The 21,954-nt window shown below is 47.6% G+C and overlaps 1 pseudogene; it reads left to right on the forward strand.

Annotated features, from left to right (window-relative positions):
• Positions 1-11,986: 11,986 nt before the first annotated feature.
• LOC129824562 (retinal homeobox protein Rx2-like) lies at positions 11,987-14,644 on the forward strand (annotated as a pseudogene).
• The last annotated feature ends 7,310 nt before the right edge of the window (positions 14,645-21,954 follow it).

Genomic DNA, 21,954 nt, shown 5'->3' on the forward strand with positions numbered 1-21,954 from the left:
GGGCTCATCGCACTCTAGCGACTCCTTGTGGTGGGCCGGGCGCCTGAAGGCTGACTTCGGTAGACAGTTGAAAGGTGTTTCCTCTGACAGTGGTGCAGCTGGCTTTCGGGTTAAGCGAGCGGGTGTTAAGAAGTGAGGTTTGGCGGGTTATGTTTTGAAGGACGCATAACTCAATCTTAGCCTCTGTCGAGCCAGTTGGGGAGTTGCATCGATGAGACAAGATTGTAATCACAAAATTTGGGAGAAAAAGGGGCTAAAAAAAAAGTATGGCTGGTTTGAATTTGGCTTCACACCATTCAAATCACATCTTAAGCAACACATCCTTATTGTCAGAAAAACGTGTCTGTTTCTGGTCTGCTTGTGTTAATGTCCTGCAGTAGCTGGCTTGCTAAATCAATCATTTCCTATGCCATGGATAGAGTTGGGAATTTGGACTTGTGGTTTTTGACTTCATTCTCTGTACAGGCCATTGATTATGACGGTGATTGTAATCTAACCATAAATTCATATATTGTGCCACTGGCCTGAGATGATTGAAGTTGAATATGTCGCCTAAATGTAGCTTAGTAGGCTCACGTTAACTAGCTAGCTAACTTAGCTGGTTCATTGTTGCTCATGCAAAGAAGTTAGGATAGCAAGCATTTTAGCTAGGTAGTCTATGACAACAAAAACTAATAGCGTACTGTATGACAGAGCCATAGACCGTTTTGCCAACATGAAAGAGAGGATGGCATTGGCGTTTAAATAGTCTACAAGTAGGGTGAGTCAACGTGTTCTTATTTTTACTTGCGCGTACACACACACACACACACACACACACACACACACACACACACACACACACACACACACACACACACACACACACACACACACACACAGAGACACAGAAATCAGTACCATGGAAAGCCACATGACATTTAGCAACATTGATTTGACTAAATTGTTTGTTTTCAGGGTATTAAACTATGCATATACTGTATAGCCTTGCTGATTTGATGATTTTTAAAGGTTTAGGTTGTAATGGTGCTGAATTAGCGGAGTCAGTGCTCCTGTTATCTTTGTGCTGAGTTGCGGTAACTCTGTGGTTGTAAATCAGTAGTTGTTTAGTAAACTGTCTAACATTAACTTGTTTGACCATGCTGATGCTCATGTAACTGTTTGTTACATGCAACATTTGCTTTGTGGATTTCACCGAACAGATGTTGCTCTCCGGTTTTGGGAGGAAACAAACGTGTAGTTTAATTTATTCCGCCACTGTGTGACTATTGTCTTTTTGTTGTCTCGGCCTTATTGTATATCACAGTTGAGTATGAACTAATGGGTTGTAGAGCAAACAAAGCAAATATCACAACATAGGTAGTAACATAGCTTATTTACTGGGTTGGCTTCCTCAGGGATTTTACCCATGCACTGCTACTGCCCCTGGCTATTGTACCAATCTATCAACGGTGGAACCTGCGGTGACAACGTCTATGTGTGTTCATCCCATGCTGATGTCACGCGGCTGGTATGGAGTGTACTATCATCTGGTGCAGATTGGGTTCAAGTCCGGGCTCTGGTTGGGTCACTGAATCTTCACCCCAGTCTGAGGTCCTGAGCGCTCAGGAGCAGGTTTACGTCAAGCGTATCTCTGTACTTTGCTCTATTCATGTTTCCCTCGACCCTGACTAGTCTCCCAGACTCTGCCACTGAAAAACATCCCCACAGCATGATGATGCCACCACCATGCTTCACCGTAGGGATGGTGCCAGCTTTCCTCCAGACGTGACACCAAAGAGTTCAAACTTGGTTTCATCAGACCAGAGAATTACATTTACATTACATTTAAGTCATTTAGCAGACGCTCTTATCCAGAGCGACTTACAAATTGGTGCATTCACCTTATGATATCCAGTGGAACAACCACTTTACAATAGTGCATCTAACTCTTTTAAGGGGGGGGGTTAGAAGAATTACTTTATCCTATCCTAGGTATTCCTTAAAGAGGTGGGGTTTCAGGTGTCTCCGGAAGGTGGTGATTGACTCCGCTGACCTGGCGTCGTGAGGGAGTTTGTTCCACCATTGGGGTGCCAGAGCAGCGAACAGTTTTGACTGGGCTGAGCGGGAACTGTACTTCCTCAGAGGTAGGGAGGCGAGCAGGCCAGAGGTGGATGAACGCAGTGCCCTTGTTTGGGTGTAGGGCCTGATCAGAGCCTGAAGGTACGGAGGTGCCGTTCCCCTCACAGCTCCGTAGGCAAGCACCATGGTCTTGTAGCGGATGCGAGCTTCAACTGGAAGCCAGTGGAGAGAGCGGAGGAGCGGGGTGACGTGAGAGAACTTGGGAAAGTTGAACACCAGACGGGCTGCGGCGTTCTGGATGAGTTGTAGGGGTTTAATGGCACAGGCAGGGAGCCCAGCCAACAGCGAGTTGCAGTAATCCAGACGGGAGATGACAAGTGCCTGTATTAGGACCTGCGCTGCTTCCTGCGTGAGGCAGGGTCGTACTCTGCGAATGTTGTAGAGCATGAACCTACAGGAACGGGTCACCGCCTTGATGTTAGGTGAGAACGACAGGGTGTTGTCCAGGATCACGCCAAGGTTCTTAGCGCTCTGGGAGGAGGACACAATGGAGTTGTCAACCGTGATGGCGAGATCATGGAGCGGGCAGTCCTTCCCCGGGAGGAAGAGCAGCTCCGTCTTGCCGAGGTTCAGCTTGAGGTGGTGATCCGTCATCCACACTGATATGTCTGCCAGACATGCAGAGATGCGATTCACCACCTGGTCATCAGAGGGGGGAAAGGAGAAGATTAATTGTGTGTCGTCTGCATAGCAATGATAGGAGAGACCATGTGAGGATATGACAGAGCCAAGTGACTTGGTGTATAGCGAGAATAGGAGAGGGCCTAGAACAGAGCCCTGGGGGACACCAGTGGTGAGAGCACGTGGTGCGGAGACAGATTCTCGCCACGCCACCTGGTAGGAGCGACCTGTCAGGTAGGACGCAATCCAAGCGTGGGCCGCGCCGGAGATGCCCAGCTCGGAGAGGGTGGAGAGGAGGATCTGATGGTTCACAGTATCAAAGGCAGCCGATAGGTCTAGAAGGATGAGAGCAGAGGAGAGAGAGTTAGCTTTAGCAGTGCGGAGCGCCTCCGTGACACAGAGAAGAGCAGTCTCAGTTGAATGACTAGTCTTGAAACCTGACTGATTTGGATCAAGAAGGTCATTCTGAGAGAGATAGCAAGAGAGCTGTCCAAGGACGGCACGTTCAAGAGTTTTGGAGAGAAAAGAAAGAAGGGATACTGGTCTGTAGTTGTTGACATCGGAGGGATCGAGTGTAGGTTTTTTCAGAAGGGGTGCAACTCTCGCTCTCTTGAAGACGGAAGGGACGTAGCCAGCGGTCAAGGATGAGTTGATGAGCGAGGTGAGGTAAGGGAGAAGGTCTCCGGAAATGGTCTGGAGAAGAGAGGAGGGGATAGGGTCAAGCGGGCAGGTTGTTGGGCGGCCGGCCGTCACAAGACGCGAGATTTCATCTGGAGAGAGAGGGGAGAAAGAGGTCAAAGCACAGGGTAGGGCAGTGTGAGCAGAACCAGCGGTGTCGTTTGACTTAGCAAACGAGGATCGGATGTCGTCGACCTTCTTTTCAAAATGGTTGACGAAGTCATCAGCAGAGAGGGAGGAGGGGGGAGGAGGGGGAGGAGGATTCAGGAGGGAGGAGAAGGTGGCAAAGAGCTTCCTAGGGTTAGAGGCAGATGCTTGGAATTTAGAGTGGTAGAAATTGGCTTTAGCAGCAGAGACAGAAGAGGAGAATGTAGAGAGGAGGGAGTGAAAGGATGCCAGGTCCGCAGGGAGGCGAGTTTTCCTCCATTTCCGCTTGGCTGCCCGGAGCCCTGTTCTGTGAGCTCGCAATGAGTCGTCGAGCCACGGAGCAGGAGGGGAGGACCGAGCCGGCCTGGAGGATAGGGGACATAGAGAGTCAAAGGATGCAGAAAGGGAGGAGAGGAGGGTTGAGGAGGCAGAATCAGGAGATAGGTTGGAGAAGGTTTGAGCAGAGGGAAGAGATGATAGGATGGAAGAGGAGAGAGTAGCGGGGGAGAGAGAGCGAAGGTTGGGAAGGCGCGATACCATCCGAGTAGGGGCAGTGTGGGAAGTGTTGGATGAGAGCGAGAGGGAAAAGGATACAAGGTAGTGGTCGGAGACTTGGAGGGGAGTTGCAATGAGATTAGTGGAAGAACAGCATCTAGTAAAGATGAGGTCAAGCGTATTGCCTGCCTTGTGAGTAGGGGGGGAAGGTGAGAGGGTGAGGTCAAAAGAGGAGAGGAGGGGAAAGAAGGAGGCAGAGAGGAATGAGTCAAAGGTAGACGTGGGGAGGTTAAAGTCACCCAGAACTGTGAGAGGTGAGCCATCCTCAGGAAAGGAACTTATCAGGGCGTCAAGCTCATTGATGAACTCTCCAAGGGAACCTGGAGGGCGATAAATGATAAGGATGTTAAGCTTGAAAGGGCTGGTAACTGTGACAGCATGGAATTCAAAGGAGGCGATAGACAGATGGGTCAGGGGAGAAAGAGAGAATGTCCACTTGGGAGAGATGAGGATCCCAGTGCCACCACCCCGCTGACCAGAAGCTCTCGGGGTGTGCGAGAACACGTGGGCAGACGAGGAGAGAGCAGTAGGAGTAGCCGTGTTATCAGTGGTAATCCATGTTTCCGTCAGTGCCAAGAAGTCGAGGGACTGGAGGGAAGCATAGGCTGAGATGAACTCTGCCTTGTTGGCCGCAGATCGGCAGTTCCAGAGGCTGCCTGAGACCTGGAACTCCACGTGGGTCGTGCGCGCTGGGACCACCAGGTCAGAGTAGCAGCGGCCACGCGGTGTGAAGCGTTTGTATGGTCTGTGCAGAGAGGAGAGAACAGGGATAGACAGACACATAGTTGACAGGCTACAGAAGAGGCTACGCTAATGCAAAGGAGATTGGAATGACAAGTGGACTACACGTCTCGAATGTTCAGAAAGTTAAGCTTACGTTGCAAAAAATCTTATTGACTAAAATGATATAGTACTGCTGGCTGGTGAAATAGGCTAGCTAGCAGTGGCTGCGTTGTTGACTTTGTTTGAAAGTGTAGCTGGCTAGGTAACCTCTAACTGGCTAGGTAACCTCGACAATTACTCTAGACTACACAATTATCTTGGATACAAAGACGGCTATGTAGCCAGCTAAGATCAAACAAATCAAACTGTTGTACTGTAATGAAATGAAATGTAATACTACCTGTGGAGCAAAGCGGAATGCAACTACTCGCTCCAACCCGGAAGTGCGTATCGTAGAGGGAGAGGCAATAGAAGTGTTGTTTCTTGTATTATTGTCTTTTGTGTCTTTAGAGGACTGCTTCACCTTAATGTCCCCTTTCCCCCCTTTCCCTTTTCTTCTGTCCTTATTTTGTCCCACTTTGTCCCTTCTTTGTCCCTTCTTCTCTTCTGCCAACTAGACACTCCTTGTTAGCTAGCTAGCTTCTTCCAGGAATGTCCCTAGCAACTGCCTAGCAACAGGTAAACAACTTAGCTAGCTAAGAAAACGGTATAATTTTATGAAAAAATTGTTACTTTTTCAAAAGCCTTTCTTCTTTGTTTGCTGCTTGTTTGGTCTCCTATTCAGTTTGCAGTTTTCTTTTGATTTTTTTCGATGTACTTTACTCTAAAAAAAACATTTAAATTTCAATATTTGTAGGAGCTCATCTTTTCAGCTGCTGCTGCTTAATTTGGAACTCCGGAACTCTCTCCGGAAATCTTGTTTCTCATGGTCTGATAGTATTTAGGTGCCTGTTAGCAAACTCCAAGCTGGCTGTCATGTGCCTTTTACTGAGGAGTGGCTTCCGTCTGGCCACTCTACCATGAAGGCTGATTGGTGAAGTGCTGCAGAGATGGTTGTCCTTCTGGAAGGTTATCCCATCTGCACAGAGGAACTCTGGAGCTCTGTCAGAGTGACCATCGGGTTCTTGGTCACCTCCCTGACCAAGTCCCTTCTCCCTCGATTGCTCAGTTTGGCCGGGGGGGGGCAACTCTAGGAAGAGTGTTAGTGTTTTCAAACTTCCTCCATTTAAGAATGATGGAGGCCACTATGTTCTTGCGGACTTTCAATGCTGCAGAAATGTTTGGTACACTTCCCCAGATCTGTTCCTCGACACAATCCTGTCTCAGAGCTCTACGGAAAATTCCTTCGACCTCATGGCTTGGTTTTTGCTCTGACATGCACTGTCAACTGTGGGAGCTTATATAGACAGGTGTGTGCCTTTCCAAATCATGTCCAATAAACGGAATTTACCACAGGTGGACTCCAATCAAGTTGTAGAAAGATCTCAAGGATGATCAATGTTAACAAGATGCACCTGAGCTCATTTTCGAGTCTCATAGCAAAGGGTCTGAATTCTTGTTAATTTAAAAAAAATACATTTGCAAAAAAATCTCAAAATCTGTTTTTGCTTCATCATCATGGGGTATTGTGTATAGATTGATACAAATGTTTTTTTATCGAATCCTTTTTAGAATAAGACTGTAATGTAACAAAATGTTGAAAAAGGGAAGCGGTCTGAATACTTTCCGAATGCACTGTATAGCTTAATTCTTGTGTATTTTATTACTCTTGTTACACAATTTAAATTTTTCTTATTTAAAAAAAAAAACTCTGCATCGTTGGGAATGGCTCATAAGTGAGCATTTTACGGTGAAGTATAAACCCGTTGTACATGCCGCATGTGACAATTTAATTTTTTATTTTTTTGATCTGCTCAGTCAAACAGACAGAATCAGAAGGAGGAACTCGTTACTTGGAGTTTCGATACTTATTACTTTGCTCACATACTGTATATGTTTGCAGACTTTCAAGGAGGTTGGGAGGAGCAAGTGCACAGCTAATGGAACTCCCATCCACCATCGTTTGCAACTTGTCTGATAGAGGAACCAAAACTCATGACTCGGCATTGGAAGAGGATGTGTGTTCTATAACTAAGCTACCTGGATAGAGGTACGTACGCTTACTTATGCCACTAGTTGTTTATTTTGAGTTGATAGTACTATTATTACTTTGTTACAAAAAGTACTATTATTTTAATTTCATTGCATTCTTGTGCCATTGTTTTCCAATATCATAAGGTGTACTTTATCTGAATATATCTATTGCCTCTCCTGCAAACTTTCAAAACTATAACATCAAAGACAGATATTTCATCTTAAACCCATGTTTACTATATAATCTTATAACTTGTAAATTCTATGCTATATCTATTTTTCTGATATTGTCACGCCCTGGCCTTAGTATTCTTTGTTTTCTTTATTATTTTAGTTAGGTCAGGGTGTGACATGGGGAATGTTTGTGTTTTGTTGGTTTTGGGTGTTTTTTATGGTAAAGGGGTTGTTGTATAGTATATGGGTTTGTGTGGAGTACATGTGTCTAGTGTTGTCTATGTATGTTTAGTGGTCTAGGAGAGTCTATGGTTACCTGAATGAGTTCCCAATTAGAGACAGCTGATTTCGGTTGTCTCTGATTGGGAGCCTTATTTAGGGTAGCCATAGGCTCTCATTGGTTGTGGGTAATTGTCTATGTGATACGTTTGTAGCCAGTGTGTGCACATCTTTGTTTTAGCTTCACGATCGTTTTCTTGTTTGTATTAAGTGTTTCGTGTTTATTTTTCGTCATCTTTTAAAATAAAAGGAGATGGCTTATTTTCCAAGTGCTGCGTATTGGTCCGTCAATCCTCCACACGATCGTGACAGAATTACCCACCATCGGACCAAGCAGCGGAAAACAAAGCAACAGCAGCAATGTCAAGACTCCTGGACGTGGGAGGAAATTCTAGACGGGAGAGGACCCTGGTCACAGCCAGGGGAATATCACTGCCCCAAGGCAGAGATGGAGGCAGCACGGCGACACGGGAGGAAGCCCAAGAGACAGCACAAAAAATTTTTTGGAGGGGGGCACTTGGAGCAGTCGGCGAAGTTGAGGGGTGAGTCTGAGTGGGTCGAGGAGTTATTGGACAGATTGGAGGAGAGTGAACGAAGGGGAGATTATGAGACATTCGAAGAGTTGTTGACGAAATTGGAGGAGAGTGAAGAGAGAGAGCTGTTGGTTTGGCAGAGTATGCAATGCATTCTCCCTGAGGAGCGTATTAGCTGTCCGATGCCACCTGTGTCAGTTCCTCGTACTCAGCCTGAAACTTGTGTTAAAGTTCCGGAACATTTGATGCCGGCTATACACACCAGGTCTCCAGTACACCTTCACAACCCGGTGTGTCCTGTTCCTACTTTTTGCACTCATACTGAGATGCATGTCCCCAGCCCTGTACCACTAGTTCCGGCACCAAGCACTAGGTCTAAGGTGCGTCTCCAGAGCCCTTTACGCACTGTTCCTGCTCCCCGCACTAGCTTTGAGGTGCGTGTTTCCAGCCCATTACCACCAGTGCCTACACCACGCATCAAGCTTCCTGGGTGTCTCCAGAGCCCTGTTCTTCCTCCACGTACTAGCCCTGTGGTGTGTGTCTCCAGCACATTACCACCAGTGCCTACACCACGCACCAAGCCCTCTGTGTGTCTCCAGAGTCCTGTACGCACTGTTCCTTCTCCCCGTACTCGCCCTGATGTGCGGGTCCTCAGCCCGGTACCACCAGTACCGGTACCACGCACAAGGCCTATAGTACGCCTTGAGAGTCCAGTGTGCCCTGTTGTTGCTCCCCGCACTAGCCTTGAGATGCGTGTCCCTAGCCCGGTACCACCAGTTCCGGCACCACGCACTAGGCCTAATGTGCGTCTCCAGGGTCCAGTATGCCCTGTTCCTTCTCCCCGCACTAGCCCTGAGATGCGTGTTCCCAGCCCGATACCACCAGTGCCGGCACCACGCACTAGGCCTAATGTGCGTCTCCAGGGTCCAGTATGCCCTGTTCCTTCTCCCCGCACTAGCCCTGAGATGCGTGTCCCCAGCCCGGTGCCACCAGTCCCGGCACCACGCACCAGGCCTACAGTGCGCCTCAGCCGGCAGGAGTCTGCCGTCTGCACAGCGATGACTGAACTGCCCGTCTCCCCAGCGCCATCTGAGCCATCCGTCTCCCCAGCGCCATCTGAGCCATCCGTCTCCCCAGCGCGATCTGAGCCATCCGTCTCCCCAGCGCCATCTGAGCCATCCGTCTGCAATGAGCCTGCAAAGCCGCCCGTCTGCCATGAGCCTGCAAAGCCGCCCGTCTGCCATGAGCCTACTGAGCCGTCCGCCAGACAGGAGCCGCTAGAGCCGCCAGCCAGACAGGAGCCGCTAGAGCCGTCCGTCAGACAGGAGCTGCCAGAGCCGCCAACCAGACAGGATCTGCCAGAGCCGCCAACCAGACAGGATCTGCCAGAGCCGCCAACCAGACAGGATCTGCCAGATCAGTCAGCCAGCCATGAGCAGCCAGATCCGTCAGCTAGCCATGAGCAGCCAGATCCGTCAGCTAGCCATGAGCAGCCAAATCCGTCAGCTAGCCATGAGCAGCCAGATCCGTCAGCTAGCCATGAGCAGCCAGATCCGTCAGCCAGCCATGAGCAGCCAGATCCGTCAGCCAGCCATGAGCAGCCAGATCCGTCAGCCAGCCATGAGCAGCCAGATCCGTCAGCCAGCCATGAGCAGCCAGATCCGTCAGCTAGCCTTGAGCAGCCAGATCCGTCAGCTAGCCATGAGCAGCCAGATCCGTCAGCTAGCCATGAGCAGCCAGATCCGTCAGCTAGCCATGAGCAGCCAGATCCGTCAGCTAGCCATGAGCAGCCAGATCCGTCAGCCAGCCATCGGCCGTCCCTCAGTCCGGAGCTGCAGTCCCTCAGTCCGGAGCTGCAGTCCCTCAGTCCGGAGCTGCCGTTCCTCAGTCCGGAGCTGCCCCTTATCCTGGTGCTGCCCCTTATCCTGGGGCTGTCCCTTACCCTGGTACTGCCCCTTAGTTCGGAACTGCCCCTTACCCTGGTACTGCCCCTTACCCTGGTACTGCCCCTTAGTCCGGAGCTGCCCCTTAGTCCGGAACTGCCCCTTAATGCAATGGGGTTAATGTGGAGAGGGGTCATTTTGAGGAAGCTAAGGAGGTGGTTAGGGACTGTGGTGACGTGGGGACCACGACCAGAGCCGGAGCCGCCACCGTGGATGGAAGCCCACCCAGACCCTCCCCTAGACTGTGTAATGGTGCGCCCGGAGTTCGCACCTTAAGGGGGGGGTTATGTCACGCCCTGGCCTTAGTATTCTTTGTTTTCTTTATTATTTTAGTTAGGTCAGGGTGTGACATGGGGAATGTTTGTGTTTTGTTGGTTTTGGGTGTTTTTTATGGTAAAGGGGTTGTTGTATAGTATATGGGTTTGTGTGGAGTACATGTGTCTAGTGTTGTCTATGTATGTTTAGTGGTCTAGGAAAGTCTATGGTTACCTGAATGAGTTCCCAATTAGAGACAGCTGATTTCGGTTGTCTCTGATTGGGAGCCTTATTTAGGGTAGCCATAGGCTCTCATTGGTTGTGGGTAATTGTCTATGTGATACGTTTGTAGCCAGTGTGTGCACATCGTTGTTTTAGCTTCACGATCGTTTTCTTGTTTGTATTAAGTGTTTCGTGTTTATTTTTCGTCATCTTTTAAAATAAAAGGAGATGGCTTATTTTCCAAGTGCTGCGTATTGGTCCGTCAATCCTCCACACGATCGTGACAGATATTTGTAGCTAGCTATAACATTATGATAATACATTTATTTTACAAACACCTGTGGATAATCTCAGATTATATTTTTGAACTAATCAAATGGGTATTGATTTTAAACATATTATTGACGAAAACAAATGACATCCATCAACATTTCAACAAATTACATCAATGAATGTATGCTTTTGCATTCAAAATTGATGTATGAGTCAGATTTTACCCCTTAAGTAAAAACATTCTACTGAAAAATACCTTTAAATGCAAACTGTTGGACAAGTTTGTATGACAAAGATACAGAAAAAAAGTTTGGGTTTGGTTGCTTTCTGTCAAGCATTGAACATGAAGAATGAAGAATTGTCAGAAATGTCAGATGTGAATTGTGCATATCAACATCAAATATGCCCACAGTTTTCCAACTGAAGGGAAATTATTTGTCACTGAAGTAACATTACAACCAATACTGTCTCTATTGGTTGTAATATCAACAAGTGCCAAATGCAAGTGGAATATAAGTACTTTCACAACAGAACTTTCAGTACAGCAAACTGTGTTTTTGTGAGACTAAAATGTCTAACTCCCCAAATTCTGTTTTGCAGACAGACAGGACATTTCAAAGACATGATCAGCAACCCCCAATGGAAGCAACCTTAATTTCTCTTCTGACTTGCTTTCTCGTGATATAATCCCTATGTGAGGAGAAGCGACCAGAGACCACCTGTACTGCTGTATGCCTGTCACGTCCTGTAAGAGCTGTCGCTTTCCTCATCCTCGGATGAGGTGAGGAGAGAAGGATCTTCGGACCAAAATGCGGAGTCAGGGAAATAAGCCATCTTTATTTTATAAACGACAAACTGAAATAATGATGGCAACACGAAAAAAACAAACACTTTCAAAACTTACAAAATAACAAAACGACGTACACGCAACCTGAACATAAACTTACATGGACAAACGTAAACTCACGAACAGGAACGTACATCAAAACGAACGAACAGCCAAACAGCTCCAAAAGTGAATACATCGAACATAACGAAGACATCACAGGAGACAATCACCCACAAACAAACAGTGAGAATGCCCTACCTAAATATGACTCTTGATTAGAGGAAAATGCAAACCACCTGCCTCTAATCAAGAGCCATACCAGGCAAACCGAAACCAACATAGAAACAGATAACATAGACTGCCCACCCAAAACACATGCCCTGACAATAAACACATAAAAACTAACATAAATAGGTCAGGACTGTTACACGTCCAACTATATCTGAGGGTATCCCTTCAAAAGCTGGACAACATATCGAGCTCCCTGAAAGCTCTTCCGGATGCATTTGTCAATGGATACCTTGGGAATGGTGGACGACGGCTGCATGTCATCAGACAACTACCATGACATGGTGAAGGGAGGGGGGGTCTAGCGTAGGAGGTCGAGTCCACAGCATTGATGTGATCCTGGGCTTCAGGAAGGACCAGGAACCCCTGCTCACCTCAGTGGAGGGCGTGGGGGCCCATAAAGTGGACACAGAGGGTCTGGAGTACCAGTGGAAGCAGGTCCAGTCAGACCCCTACGGACACCTTGCCAGCCTGGGGGACATCACACAGCACTCTGCCTTCCATGATCAGTGCGATGGTTGTTTTGATTGATTGGTTCAATTAATTAATTGATACATTGCATTTATTACATGATTCAATTTACATATGCAGCCACAACACCAATGTGCATGCATTGGTGCATGTGAAATGACTTATGTAAATTTTTGTTGATTTGATATTGACGTGATTCTAAATATTTGCACAATCTCATGGAGCAGGTCTAGTCTAGTTTTAAATTGCATTTCTGGATATGATGTGTCACTAGAGACACACTACAATAGTACAAGAAAAGTGTCAATGGGGAGGTATTACTTTTGGTCACAGATTGAGAAACAATAGTTTGACCAGTAAAGACTTTACATTTTGTCCAGTAAAATGAGTAGTCACAATGTTTGCTTAGAATCTTTGATCCAAGAGGAAAGGCAATGCCAGTTGAAAGCACACTGTGCTCGGGTTCTGATTTCATGCAAAGATTCAGAGACTACAGTTTATTACTACAGTAAAGCTACAATATATTTATACTTGTACTGATTATTTTTCCCTTTTCATTGAGAAAAATACTTGTTTATACATAACAATTATCCATTACTGTATCATTACAGGATATTAACTAAGCTAATGATCTGATGATAATCTCAATTGATTTGGATTCAATAATTAACAAGCTCTAATGGGATCTACCCTCTATCCACCATGTGTGGTGGGGCTTCAACTTCACCCCGTTTTCTTCGAAAAGTAACGTTTTTTTGTGTAGATTAGAGCTGGTCAGCCCAGGGCACACGGGGACGCTCAGGTTTATTAGGTGGCATCTGTCCCCATGGGATTACTGGGACAAAGGAATGCAGTGAAAGACATTATGACGTCACCCTCAGTGAAGAGGCCTGCAGCTTGCATTGCCTTTATCCTCTGTTGCAATATCCATCTTAAGCAGCATGCTACAGTAGCTACCTAGAATTATGCATTATAGTGTGAATGTATTCTAAGTGGTATGGCTATTGGAACTGTGGCTGAATGCCAAGTGATTGTGAATTGTCTACCATAGATTAAGCAGAAGGCGCTGTCCTTTGTTGTGAAATACACTGGTTCACATCAAACACTATACCCACCATATACCATTTCCACCAAAAGGAAACAAACTTTCCAATCGTGTGAAAGCAAGACTTAGTATGCCACATTTGGGAAGCAAAACTGGCACTGTCGGATGACCCGAAAGGCTCATGCAGTAGACATATCTAAACAAACACGTATGTTGTCTTCTACTTTCTTCCTTCAGAGTCAGGCCTTTTCTGCAGTGATAAGTGTGATGGGGACTTGGGCGATCTCCAGAAGAGGATGGACAGTGATGGGGGGGAAGTCCCCGGAACCCCCAGAGGAGGACCACCCCAAGAAGAAGCACCGGCGTAACCGCACCACCTTCACAACCTACCAGCTCCACGAGCTGGAGATGGCCTTTGAGAAGTCCCACTACCCTGATGTCTACAGCCGGGAGAAGCTGGCCCTTAAAGTCAACCTCCCCGAGGTCCGCGTCCAGGTATGGAGCCTCTACTTCTACTACTACCAGTACTACTACACCACTAATTATAGTGTATGGAGTATCCGCCTATCTAGTACTACTATTACTATCAGTATGCACTGATAATACTGTACAAGGTATGGATCCTCCAGCTGTTTACTATCACTAGACTAGCATTACTAACTGGCATGACCACTTCTACTACTACTACTAATATTACTAGAAATACAACAGCAGCAGTGCATTATACGGTCCACTGTAATTTTGATAATGCTCTAAACTTCTGCTACTACTCCTACTATTTATGTACATTAATCATACTGCCCACTTTCATTATGAGGAGCTGGAAGCTATCTATAACTGACACTACTACTGTATAGTAATAATACTGTATCCTCTCTGTCCGTGTCCAGGTTTGGTTCCAGAATCGTCGGGCTAAGTGGCGACATCAGGAGAAGATGGACTCTAGCTCCATGAAGCTCTATGACTCCCCCATGCCTTCAACCGGCCGCCCATGCCCTCCAACGACGGGCCCATGTCTAACCCCTGGCTGACCTCTCCCATGACTAGTGCCACCCCCATGAACACTATCCCCGGCTACATGGGCCCAGGGCAGAGCCCTTACCTCCAGTCTGCTTACCCTAGCCACTCCCACAGCCAATGCTTCCTCAACAGCCCTCCAGTACATGGCAAGGTGCACCAGGGGATGGTGCAGGGCATGCAGTTAATGGCCCCGTCTCCCTGTCAGTGTCCTCCCACCTTCAACGATAAGTACCCAATGCATGAGCAAGTGGAACGTAGCTCCGACATCGCAGTGCTGAGGATGAAGGCTAAGGAGCACATTCAGTCTATGGATAAAACCTGGCAGCACATGTGATCAGAAGAAGGAGAAAATACGTTCTGTGTGATGACCAACTTCAACAAATGTGATAACAAAAACAAAGAGATTCTGTGTAAAGGATGTTCCACTAAATGAATGTAGCTATGTTTACAAACTTTTTCTTTCTTTCTTGGTTTAAAATCCTGACAGAGAGAATACTCTGTGTGGCACCTTGTCAGCTTGTTGAGTGACTCGTAAAGACAGATCTGAGCTACAAGCATTGATTATTGATTTATACTCTGGATGCAATTAAGCTTGTACTGTAAGGGTATTGCAATGGACGGCTGAATTTTATCAGTGCAAAGCGACAGGACAGACAGTGACAGGACAGACTCTGCTTACTTCCATATTAGGGCCAGGATATTTGGTTTGGAGGTGTATTTGGTACTTGGCCAACAACAGAAGGGATAGTTTGGCGATTTTACCTATTTGTTTCCTTACCTTAAACGCAGTCTATGGCCAAGGAGTAACTGCAATCCATGCATTGTGGGTTAATTAAACTAGCCGCTGCCAAACTGATTCCCCATGTAGCCTAAGTCACCATGGCTGCGTTTACACAGGCAGCCCAATTATGATCTTTTAGCCACTAATTGGTCTTTTGACCAATCAGATCATATCTTTTGCAAATAATTGACCAAAAGATCAGAATTGTGCTGCCTGTGTAAACGCTGCCTAAGGGCCCACTTCGTGGAGTGAAAACCGAACACCTGTAACTACTAAATGATACCACTCAATAATTAACAACCCACACTATGATGATGTGCTGTTATTATTTGATGTTATGCTTGGCGATGCAGGGGCCAGTTTGCAGTTAACAGGACTGAGAGGATGTGTTCCACGCTGGAAATAATAAGGGAAAGGAGCGTGATTAATGTGGTTTGATTAAGAAGGATTTTCAAAAGGACACACAGGTTCTGGGTTCTGAACCCCCTTAGCCTTGACACAATTGGAGAGCAGTTGGGGGGCAGGCGGGGGGCGATTAGTTGGCTGGCTTCAGTTTACTTCTCTTCTGTGGAGATATTCCCTGTGGAGAAAAAAGGATGCTGGTCACAGAGGAAAACACACTAGGACGCATTGCGTGCATGCACACACACGGGCTGGAGCCATGCACTTGCACGCACGCACACTCACACATGTTGACAGAGATAATATAACCCTGGTACAAAGATATTATAACCCAGTGATATGCATTGACTCGAAAAACAATGGTTGCCTTTTTTATAGAGAGATGTTGATTGATAGTGAATTTTTGAAGCGATGCACAAACTAAACAGTAGAGTGAGGCCTTAAATACTCAGTGGTTGAAAAAGTACCCAATTGTCGTACTTGAGTAAAAGTAAAAATACAGTACCTTAGTAGAAAATTACTCAAGTAAAAGTCACCCAGTAAAATATGAATTGTGTAAAAGTATAAAAGTATTTGGTTTTAAATATGCTTAAGTATCAACAGTAAATGTAATTGCTAAATATACTCAAGTATCAAATGTAAAAATAAATGCTATGAATAATTTCAAATTCCTTATATTAAGCAAACCAGACAGAACGATTTTCTTGTTTTTCTAATTTACAGACAGGCAGGGGCACACTCCAATACTCTGCCACGCCCTGGCCTTAGTATTCTTTGTTTTTCTTTATTATTTTAGTTAGGTCAGGGTGTGACATGGGGAATGTTTGTGTTTTGTTGGTTTTGGGTGATTATATGGTAAAGGGGGTGTTGGGTGTAGTGTATGGGATTGTGTTGAGTGCATGTGTTTAGCGTTGTCTATGTTGGTTTAGTTGTCTAGGAGAGTCTATGGTTGCCTGAATGAGTTCCCAATTAGAGACAGCTGATTTCTGTTGTCTCTGATTGGGAGCCATATTTAGGGTAGCCATAGGCTTTCATGTGATGTGGGTAATTGTCTATGTTATACGTTTGTAGCCTGTATGTGCACTACGTTATTAGCTTCACGGTCGTTTGTTTGTTTTGTTAGTTTTGTAAGTGTTTTGTTTTCGTTTTGCCGTCGTCATCAATAAAAGAGATGGCTTATTTTCCTACTGCTGCGTTTTGGTCCGTCAATCCTCCACACGACCGTGACAGAATTACCCACCAATACAGGACCAAGCGGCATGTAAAGTGGCAACAGGACCCACCTACACAGGATTCTTGGACATGGGAGGAGATACTGGATGGTAAGGGGCCGTGGGCACAACCGGGAGAATATCGCCTTCCTCGTGAAGAGCTGGAGGCAGCTAAAGCCGAGAGGAGGCGATATGAGGAGGCAGCACGGAGACAAGGCTGGAAGCCCGTGAGTACAACCCAAAAATTTCTTGGGGGGGGCCTTAAAGGGAGTGTGGCGAAGTCAGGTAGGAAACCTGCGCCTACTCTCTGTACTTACCGTGGAGAGCGAGAGTACGGGCAGACACCGTGTTACGCAGTAGAGCGCACGGTGTCTCCTGTACGCGTGCATAGCCCGGTTCGGTACATTTCAGCTCCACGTATCGGCCGGGCTAGACTAAGCGTTGAGCCGTATGTCATGAAGCCGGCCCAACGCATCTGGTCACCAGTGCGTCTCCTCGGGCCGGCGTACATGGCACCAGCCTTACGCATGGTGTCCCCGGTTCGCCTACATAGGCCGGTGCGGGTTATTCCACCCCCGCACTGGTCAGGCAACGAGGAGCATACAACCAGGTAAGGTTGGGCAGGCTCGGCGCTCAAGGGAGCCAGTACGCATGCACGGTCCGGTATTTCCGGCGCCACCTCCCCGCCCCTACCCAGTACCACCAGTGCCTCCTCCACGCACTAGCCCTATGGTGCGTGTCTCCAGCCCTTTACCACCAGTGCATAAACCACGCACCAAGCCTCCTGTGTGTCCCCAGAGTCCTGTGCGTCCTGTTGCTGCTCCCCGCACTAACCCTGAGATGCGTGTCCCCAGTCCGGTACCACCAGTTCCGGCACCACGCACTAGGCCTAATGTGCGCTCCCAGGGTCCAGTATGCCCTGTTCCTGCTCCCCGCACTAGCCCTGAGATGCGTGTCCCCAGCCCGGTACCACCAGTTCCGGCACCACGCACCAGGCCTACAGTGCGCCTCAGCCGGCAAGAGTCTGTCGTCTGCACAGCGATGCCTGAACTGCCCGTCTACCCAGCGCCATCTGAGTCATCCGTCTACCCAGCGCCATCTGAGTCATCCGTCTACCCAGCGCCATCTGAGTCATCCGTCTACCCAGCGCCATCTGAGTCATCCGTCTACCCAGCGCCATCTGAGTCATCCGTCTACCCAGCGCCATCTGAGTCATCCGTCTACCCAGCGCCATCTGAGTCATCCGTCTACCCAGCGCCATCTGAGTCATCCGTCTACCCAGCGCCATCTGAGTCATCCGTCTACCCAGCGCCATCTGAGTCATCCGTCTACCCAGCGCCATCTGAGCCATCCGTCTACCCAGCGCCATCTGAGCCATCCGTCTACCCAGCGCCATCTGAGCCATCCGTCTACCCAGCGCCATCTGAGCCATCCGTCTACCCAGCGCCATCTGAGCCATCCGTCTGCCCAGCGCCATCTGAGCCATCCGTCTGCCCAGCGCCATCTGAGCCATCCGTCTGCCCAGCGCCATCTGAGCCATCCGGCTGCCCAGCGCCATCTGAGCCATCCGTCTGCCCAGCGCCATCTGAGCCATCCGTCTGCCCAGCGCCATCTGAGCCATCCGTCTGCCCAGCGCCATCTGAGCCATCCGTCTGCCCCGAGCCGTTAGAGCCGCCCGTCTGTCCCGAGCCGTCAGAGCCGTTCGTCAGTCAGGAGCCGCTAGAGCCATTCGTCAGACAGGATCTGCCAGAGCCGCCAACCAGACAGGATCTGCCAGAGCCGCCAACCAGACAGGATCTGCCAGAGCCGCCAACCAGACAGGATCTACCAGATCCGCCAGCCAGCCATGAGCAGCCAGATCCGCCAGCCAGCCATGAGCAGCCAGATCCGTCAGCCAGCCATGAGCAGCCAGATCCGTCAGCCAGCCATGAGCAGCCAGATCTGTCAGCCAGCCATGGGCCGTCCCTCAGTCCGGAGCTGCAGTCCCTCAGTCCGGAGCTGCAGTCCCTCAGTCCGGAGCTGCAGTCCCTCAGTCCGGAGCTGCAGTCCCTCAGTCCGGAGCTGCAGTCCCTCAGTCCGGAGCTGCAGTCCCTCAGTCCGGAGCTGCAGTCCCTCAGTCCGGAGCTGCAGTCCCTCAGTCCGGAGCTGCCGCTCCTCAGTCCGGAGCTGCCCCTTATCCTGGTGCTCTCCCTTATCCTGGTGCTCTCCCTTATCCTGGTGCTGCCCCTTATCCTGGTGCTGCCCCTTACCCTGGTACTGCCCCTTAGTCCGGAGCTGCCCCTTAGTCCGGAGCTGCCCCTTAGTCCGGAGCTGCCCCTTAGTCCGGAACTGCCCCTTAATTCAGTGGGGTTAATGTGGAGGGGGGTCATTTGGAGGAAGCTAAGAAGGCGGTTAGTGACTGTGGTGGGGTGGGGACCACGACCAGTGCCGGAGCCGCCACCGTGGAAGGAAGCCCACCCAGACCCTCCCCTAGACTGTGTAATGGTGCGCCCGGAGTTCGCACCTTAAGGGGGGGGGTTATGTCACGCCCTGGCCTTAGTATTCTTTGTTTTTCTTTATTATTTTAGTTAGGTCAGGGTGTGACATGGGGAATGTTTGTGTTTTGGGTGATTATATGGTAAAGGGGGTGTTGGGTGTAGTGTATGGGATTGTGTTGAGTGCATGTGTTTAGCGTTGTCTATGTTGGTTTAGTTGTCTAGGAGAGTCTATGGTTGCCTGAATGAGTTCCCAATTAGAGACAGCTGATTTCTGTTGTCTCTGATTGGGAGCCATATTTAGGGTAGCCATAGGCTTTCATGTGATGTGGGTAATTGTCTATGTTATACGTTTGTAGCCTGTATGTGCACTACGTTATTAGCTTCACGGTCGTTCGCTTCACGCGTCACCTTCCTGAGCTGTATGACGGCTGTGTGGTCCCATGGTGTTTATACTTGCGTACTATTGTTTGTACAGATGAACGTGGTACCTTCATGCCTTTGGAAATTGCTCCCAAGAATGAACCGGACTTGTGGAGGTCTAAATTTATTTTCTGAGGTCTTGGCTGATTTCTTTTTGATTTTCCCATGATGTCAAGCAGAGGCACTGAGGGCACCAGGCTGCCCATCATTACGCACACTTGTCACCTTCGTTACGCGCATCAGCGCTTCATTGGACTTATCTCCACCCGGCACAGCCAGAAGAGGACTGGCCACCCCTCACGCATAGCCTGGTTCCTCTCTAGGTTTCGGCCTCTCTAGAGAGTGTTTCCTATCCACCATGCTTCTACACCTGCATTGCTTGCTGTTTGGGGTTTTAGGCTGGGTTTCTGTACAGCACTTTGAGACATCAGCTGATGTAAGAAGGGCTATATAAATAAATTGTGCTATTTACAGATTGGCTGTGTACAGGTACAGTACGCTGCTCTGACAGCGGATGCTTAAAGTTAGAGAGGGAGATATAAGACTCCAGCTTCAGACTCCATTCTCCACGAACGAAAAGTATGTGATGAATTTGATTATAATTGTAGCTAAATGTTACATCCATAAAATACCTTTAAGAAAAAAGCATTCTATTCAATATTTTTAAAGGTAGATTTAAATAATTACTTTGCCACATTGAATGCTATGCTATGCTATGCTATTTCTTTGAATGTAACAATCCTGTATGTGTTTCTGTTTTTGTGTTTATCTGTTTGTTTGTGATGTTTTGTGTAACCATTTTTAAGAAGGATGTATAGATTTCTGTAACACATTTGAATTTGTATCCTTCATTATTTTTGGAATTTCAATAAATAAAAAATGCTAAAGTTTCGAATTCCTGTGTATCCTGTGCATACCACTGCTGGCTTGCTTCTGAAGCTAAGCAGGGTTGGTCCTGGTCAGTCCCTGGATGGGAGACCAGATGCTGCTGGAAGTGGTATTGGAGGGCCAGTAGGAGGCACTCTTTCCTCTGGTCTAATAAAATATCCCAATGCCCCAGGGCACTGCCCTGTGTGTAGGGTGCCGTCTTTCGGATGGGACGTTAAATGGGTGTCCTGACTCTCTGAGGTCATTAAAGATCCCATGGCACTTATCGTAGGGGTGTTAACCCCGGTGTCCTGGCTAAATTCCCAATCTGGCCCTCAAACCATCATGGTCACCTAATAATCCCCAGTTTACAATTGGCTCATTCATCCCCCTCCTCTCCCCTGTAACTATTCCCCAGGTCGTTGCTGCAAATGAGAACGTGTTCTCAGTCAACTTACCTGGTAAAATAACGGTAAAATAAAAAATAAATAAAATTCATCTGCTCATACTGAGCCACAAAGTCTGGCATTCATAGCGAATGCAGGTAGATGGGGCATGCCCACAAACTTAGATTTAGATGGCGTTATTTGACTTCAAACAAACAACAGGAAGATGGCGAAAGTGGTTGATAAGTTCGAATTAAGCAGTGCATTGAGGAAATTTGGTGAAAACGAATGTACTGAATAGACAACAGTAATGTGAAAAACTGGAACAAAAAGTAAATTGTCTAAAATTGGAGTGGAGGATACGTGTGTGAATGATAATGAATCGCTTCTTGTTGGGATTCGGATTGTGGAGTAAGGATGCATATGTCGGACCCGTTTGAGGTGTCAAAAATGGTGAAGTATGCGCTTGGAAAAGTAGAGTCTGTCAAAGTGATCAGGAGTGGTCTTATTTTGATTAATTGTATTTCTGACGAGCAGATGAAAATTACCGTGGGCCTCAAAAGAATCTGGACAACAGAAGTTTTGTGTTTCGAACATCGGAGTAGAGCACCCATCAGTCATCTCAGGGATGATGACAGATGTTCAGGTTGAATACCTGAAGAGAATTCCTGATGTGGTTGGTGCCCGGCACCTGACTCGCTGGGTGAATGGAAAAGAATAATAAAGTCTGTTTGTCCTGTAGTTTTTGAGCAATTACCTAAGCTTGGTTATGTAAGAACTTTCATCCCCAAACCACTGCATGTAAGAATTTGCATGCATGTAAGGATTTGGCCATGTTTCATTCAGTATACTGAAGACCGGTGTGTAGAAGGACGACCGTGTTGCAATTGTGGTGGGGATCATGATCCTGAGTTCCTGGAATTTTTTCCTTTAACAAAGCGGAAAATTCTCGATTAGAGGAAACCTAACGTTAGCTAACTGGACTAAGTTAGCTAGTAGCTACTGTACTGTATTGAATGTACACTACATCACCAAAAGTATGTGGACACCTGCTTGTTGAACATTTCATTCCAAAATCATGGGCATTAAAATGGAGTTGT

The sequence above is a fragment of the Salvelinus fontinalis genome, chromosome 26, assembly GCF_029448725.1.
Source record: "Salvelinus fontinalis isolate EN_2023a chromosome 26, ASM2944872v1, whole genome shotgun sequence".
In the NCBI taxonomy this organism is placed as follows: Eukaryota; Metazoa; Chordata; class Actinopteri; order Salmoniformes; family Salmonidae; genus Salvelinus; species Salvelinus fontinalis.